The sequence below is a fragment of the Glycine max genome, chromosome 12, assembly GCF_000004515.6.
Source record: "Glycine max cultivar Williams 82 chromosome 12, Glycine_max_v4.0, whole genome shotgun sequence".
Lineage (NCBI taxonomy): Eukaryota > Viridiplantae > Streptophyta > Magnoliopsida > Fabales > Fabaceae > Glycine > Glycine max.
Genome location: NC_038248.2, coordinates 36,349,512 through 36,356,510, shown reverse-complemented (window position 1 = coordinate 36,356,510; position 6,999 = coordinate 36,349,512).

Here is a 6,999-nt window from a genome sequence, read left to right as displayed (position 1 = left end):
ATTTTAAAAAGAAATGATTAAAGAAAATAATGCGGAAGATTTAATTATTGCAAAACACATTTGATGCCACTGCTCCCTCTGTGACAGCGCCGTCTTGTGTGGGTGTCGAGCCACCTGAAAATCACCTGGCAGCTGGTGCCAACGCAAAAATGTCCATCTAGTGTGTATATGATGCCAAAATAATCTGAAAAGGATCTTCTTTCTATTTTGATTCTTCAGGAAAAATTAGAATATAGAAGTGAACGTAGAATATTTTTTATACTTCAGGAAAAATTTTGATTGCTTTTTAACTGATTTTTGTTTTTGTTTTCTATAGTGTAAGATTTCTTTCTGTTTATATATAAAAAATAATTTATTTAATTTGAAAATTTTGTATTTGACTCCTTTTATATATAAAATTCTCTTATCTTGAACCAAAGACATTTATGTAACACAACATGATTAATTTTTTACAGGATAAGTTGAGAGATACCATGACAGACAAAAACCTTTATCTTTATGTTTGAGATCAATTTACCTTCTTTTACTAAATTGAAATTTAATTTTTAAAACAATTGTTGGTAATTTAAAATAATTTTGTATCAAAATTTAAATTAATTTTTGCAAATTCAAATTATAATTTTTATATTAAAATTATTTATTTATTATTAATTTTAATTACAATATCATTTATATATTAAAATAATATATTTATGATGAATTTCAATTAAGTAAAATAAATTTTACTCATGTATAATAAATAGAAAAAATACTAGTTGATTTTAAATTTTAAAAATTTCTCTTTTTTCATTTAAAGAAACAAAACACTTTCAGAGAAAAAATAAAATAAAAAAGTGGGATGGTATAATAAGTAAAAGTAAATACTATATATGCATTGAGAAAATTTATATTGCTATTCAATCGATCATTCTTTTAGCCAACCGTGTTATAATAAAATGAATTAGATAAAAGAAGTGTATAAAAAATAAAATTAATAAATAATATTGCTGAAATAAAAAGTAGTAGAAGGAGAGATACTCCTAATATATACTACCAAACATGATGCTAAAAATTAACATGTTGGAACTTTTAGCTAAAATCCTCTGATCCTAACTAGAGGCTTACTGCACATGTCTTCTACCCGATTTTAAGCGTCACAAGATCAATTTCATCTTTAAAATAAATCATTAGAATAAACCGTCAATCTTATATTTAAAGTATTTCTCTCTCTTTCAACTAGTGTTTTAAGTAAAATATAATTACTCATATAAATCATGTTAAATAATCTTTTAAATATTAAAAAACTCTTCAAAATAAGCATATATGCACATGAACTTTATTAAAATACATAAACTAATTAAAATAATAAATATTCGATACTTCTAAAATTACTTAAATAATTTTATTTTTTTGTACTGTGTTCTTTTGAATATAAGCCTCGACGTCATGTCTCCCTTGTGATTCTCTTCAACTCTTTTTCGGACATGGATTGCGGCTATCCCGTGTCTGATTTTTCCTGCTGAATATTCTATGAACAAAATGACTAGCACACTTTTTATTTATTTATATATGTTGGAAGATATTGACCAGATAGAGATAAAATATCGTTCTTTATCATTTAGATTTTATGATTATATGAGCTTGGTTTTAAACATTAAGATGTAATCAAGGTGTATAAAATAGGTTTTGTTGAAGAGAGAAGATACCTAAGTTAGAGATGGGTCTATAGGTGACGGTTTGTGCTGAAAATTTATAATATTTGAGATGTTATCGTAGTTATAGATAAGAAGTGTCCAACCTTACTAAAATGTGTCTTTCGATAGTTCTATTTATGGTGTTACGTGTGTGTGTGTGTTTTGATATCTTTTGATCATTATATTGTTATGCATGAAGGGATTTGTTTCCTAACATTGGTACGTGAGACGAGCATTGAAGCTTGATGAAATTGATGATAAATCTATATAGGATTAATTGTGTCGAAAGTTTTATTAGAAATGTGGAAGTCTGGTACTCAAGTTGCGTTCATTAGTGATAGCTAACAGCCTTATCGTTTAAATTTAGAATGTTATTAGTTTGATTTAAAAGATAAGGATGCAATGTGTATAAACAGGTTCATTATGAGGAGAGAAGATATCACCCAAGTGAAATGAGAGAGGGGATAATCTAACGAGGAGAATTTTCTTCAATTTATCTATAAAACTTGTAATCTTATTTCAAATAATAGATAATTATTGAGATATTCTCGTAAATATAAGCTAGAGATGTCAAATCAATGTTAAGTTGTGTTTTTTGTTGTTTCTATTTAAGGTATTGTGACTTATTCTCTTCCTTCCAGAATAAATAACGTTTAAGATTTTTTTTAAAATATAAATAATTTATTAATTTTTTTTAAAAAAATATTAAATAACTTTCTAATATATCTTTTATCTATTTAATTAATGATTCATTTATTTTTCATATGCATTACTTCTATTAAGTATTTAGTAAAGATATCCTTAAAAATAAAATATTTAATGCAACATTTGTTTTGTAAAATAACATAACAATTTTTTTTACTCTAAAATGATATATATTCTGAAACGGAGAGAATATTTCTTTTGGAGTCAAATATAAACAAGAAACTTGTTGGATAGGATGTATTTAAATATAAGTGAATTTAATTATTTTTATCTTATTTAATTAATGATATTATTTCTAAAGCAGTATTAATTTAATTATAAGTTTATTTTCAATATTTTTTTCATTTATGATATCAAGATTATATTTTAAAAATAACTTCATTTTTTACTTAATATTACTAAAATTAAATTAGATAAATTATTTTTTTAATTAGTGTGAAATCAATTATTTTTTCTTATATATATTCTTTCCAATAGCTGGGAATGTGTGTTTGTCTCATATCTTTTTATCTTCACTATTGTGTGTAAAGAGAGTTATTTCGCCTAACAACACGATAGCATTACGTGATTAAATTTAATTTATTGTGCATTTAAATTATTTTGTTATTAAAAATATTTATATTTTTAAATTATAAAAAAATAAAGACGAAGTGCATAATTTAGTTTTTAAGTAAAAAAAAATTATATTCCAAAGTTGTAGAAAATAAACATAAAAACTGAACATTGTATAAAGTTGCTTAGATCCATTAAGAGAACTAAAGTAAAACTAAAATGTTATCCAAATATTTTGTATGAAGTGGGTAAGAAATGTATGGATTCAAATTATATTTAATATAATACTAGATTTTGTTGGAAATTAAATAATGAAATTTTAGTTTTATTATAAATATAAATAGAGAAAAATGATTATATATTTATAGTGTAAAATTTGTTATATAATCATCTAGTTATATAATCTGTCATATATGAAATTTATTAATAATTTTTAAAATAATTATCTTGAAGTAATTTAAATAATAATTTGTGGTTTTATACGTATTACACTCACTCGTATAAATATAATAATAATAATTGGTTTTAAACTTTATTCGATATATCTTTTAAAAATTAAATCGTATCGTCCTCTCTTTAACAAAATAATAAGAGTACAATAATGTTATTCAAGGGTAGAAGATTATCAAATAAAAACTGTTTTTTAGAGGATCAAATAAAAAATTATGAATATGTTTAACTTTAATTTTTATTTTATGAAAATTACCTTTTTATTTTTTTACTACCGAGTCCTCATCTTGTACTACACAAAAATCAAATGATTCATGTAGGAAAAACAAATTAATGGCTTGCGTACATTCTTGAACACATGGCAAGGTACATCTCTCTCGTTATTGAATCACTCTAGCCTACTTTACTAGTTCAGTACACTAATTAAACTGCACTAACAGTAGTACACTAATTTAACTGTGCAAATTAAGTTGTACTATTTTTTTCTCTAGCCGAATGTAAATTCACTCTTTACTTAATTAGCCAAAAATGGTGAGAAAAAAAAAACACGCTTCTCAAAACAAGCTTACTGTTTGGAACGACGAAGAATTGAAGGAAAAAAAGTGTAAGATTTGGGTGTGGACTTTTCTCTCAAAACTTTGGAAGAAAATGATAAGGAAGGAGAGTTTTTACACATGATAATGACACAAATATAACTTGAAAATGAATTTACTTTATTGGTTATAATGATCTAAACGCTAATGAATAAAATATATTTTTAGTTTTTTAAATATGACTTTATATATGCTTAGTTTTTTACAGTTTTTTTATTAGTTTTAATTCTTACATATTTTTAAATCTTTGAAAAGTCTCTGTAAATACTTATTCATTTAACATGCATATAATCACATCATATCAGGTTATATGCTACCTTAAAATCCTTGTTGGCATTAGATGTTTTGAAATATGTCATTTATATCACCAAGTGATGTTATAAACTATTTTGAAAAAGTTAAAACGAATGAATTAAAAATAGATTTAAACTACAATTTAAATGTAATTTTATGTAATTATATTTTTTTATTTAATCAAACGAATGAATAGAGAGCTCAATTTTTCCTTTTGTTCTCTTTGTTTGAATAAATTCAAAATTTATCTATTATCTATTTTTTTTCTACTACTTTTTTTTTTTAGTTTTTACACACCCAAACAAAGGTTAGTATACTATTGATAGCTTGACTTGCATTGAATATAAATTGACTTAGGTAATAAGCAAGGAAAATTGACTTTGCTCTATTTATTAAATAATTTAAATTACTTTTTCTAAAAAAAATAATTTTAAAATCAAGGTTTGAATTATTTATAATTTATTTTAATTTAAAAAATTAATATATCTAAATAAATAAAGTCATATATTATTATTGCATTCATTTTTTGTTTTAATATATAATAATTTATATATTCATTAACTTTTATAAAAGTTTGTCAGTGACAAATTAAAATTCGTTATTCTAACATAGATTTTTAAATAATTTTAGGTCTTAAAAGATTCTACATCGATCAGATAATTAAATTAACTTCAAACAAATAATACAAAATTATTTAATGGTTTGGTATGGTGAAGAAAAAGCGAAAGAATAGAAAAAAAAAATTAAAATTTGAATTGAAAGAAAAGTGAAAAAGAAGAAGAAGAAGAAGAAGAGGAAATTAAAACTTTGTTTTTAGAAGTCAAATTTTTGTACTTCCAGTTTCTCTTAACCAAAAAAAAGAAAGATTAAATTAACACTCATTTTCATTTCTATTCTAACTAGACTGATCATGATATTAGTTAGTTGAGTGAAAAATTAAATGAAAGTCATGAATTGGATTCGTAGCGAAGACTTAGAATAGTATAAAATATAATTTTAATATCAACTAGTGAGCTTTGAATATCTATTAATTTGTGTGTTTAGACTTTTCTCATGTTACTGCAAGGTGTGGCAGCAGTATAGTTTTAAGGTAAAAGTAGTCATGATTGGTTGTACCATTGGGAGTAAGGCAACTAGTAGAAACAGGGTGGCAACAAAACATTTCACTATCATTTTTGGTTTTGAATTATTCATCATCCTCTCTATCCAATGACAACATGAAGTCCTGGTAAAGAGAGAAAAAAGAAAATTGAAAAGATGAAAGGACTGATGATTGATTTGGTTTGCGGCATCTTTATTGGCACTAAAGTGAGATTTTCGTCGGGCTGAAGATGCGTTTGCAGTAAGATAGAGATTATTCCTTTGGACGATAAGATACAAAATTAATTTGTGGTCACACATTCCTTTGCATTAATCAAAATTTTAACATGTCTTATTTTTTTTCATGATTATTCAACATGTAAAAGAAATTAACTTAAGAATATTTATCATCTTTCATTTTGGATAAAAGAAATTATTATACATTTATTTAACGAAAATATTATGTTTAATTTTTTTTATGTAAATTTTTTTGAATCAATAGTAATTACATATTATGAGGAAAATTAGTATTTGATTGAATGGATTGAGAAAGACAGATGATTTTTTTTTTATTTTTGGTCCAGTGAGATTAATATTTGATACTGAAAAAAAATTATTATATGCATCTATGGGTGTGACAAATTTTTACATGATATTTATTTATAGATGGATCGAGATTATATATAATACATAGATCTAGAGATCTTGAACTATATAACAATTTTCCATTTTTTTCAAATTTTAACATATTTTATTTTATTATATAATTAAACATGTGTGTCTCACAAGAATCTATTGCATTCGTGAGATTGCGAAGACCACACAGAAGTGGAAAATCAACGACACAGAAGAGTACGTAATTTCTGTTTTTCAAAACCTTGTTTAAACCACACATAAATGCATAATAATCAATAACAGACACCAGAAGGAATTTGTATTCGTGAGATTATATGAGCATAGCATCGTGACAAAGGTGAGAACAAACATTAATTATTCTTCAACTTTGCATTGCGAGACAGAGAATTAAAATTAAAGGCCAAGAATATTCTGGAGCCTGATATCTAGGTTAATAATCTATAATTTATAGTTGAATTGCATCTGAGTGTGACCAAGATTTATCCAGTTAAAAATTACGTGACCGAAGGTAGCCCCCATGGAATAATAGTTTTGTTTTTGTTTTTGTGTTTCCATTTTTCCAGGTGGTTTTTCAAACTTGTGTGTTCTTTACTTTTCTTTGTGGAATTGAAAGGAAAGTGATAGGAGGCAAAGGAGTGTTTTCAGTTGGTTTGATTAAAAAACACTGTTTTAGTTTCAACTTTATTTCATGTTATTATCAGAATTAGAGTTTATTTATTATGCAATTCCTGACACTATCTTAGATTTTGATTGAGATGTGTTTGTGTTGAAGCAGGAGATATGTCATGCAATGAATACCGCAAACAAACATTATGGGAAATTGACTTTCAAGGGTTTGGCGCATTTAATTATGTTAAAAAAGATTTAGTTTATAAGAAAGGCGGTCATTTGTAATCACTTCAATGAGTTCAATCGTCTCATGAATTATTCAGTCCTCACATTCCACAAACACTTTGCTTAAATTTCAAAATTGATCCAGTTTTGCAAAAGGTGGCTGGGAAGTTCCATAGCAAGTG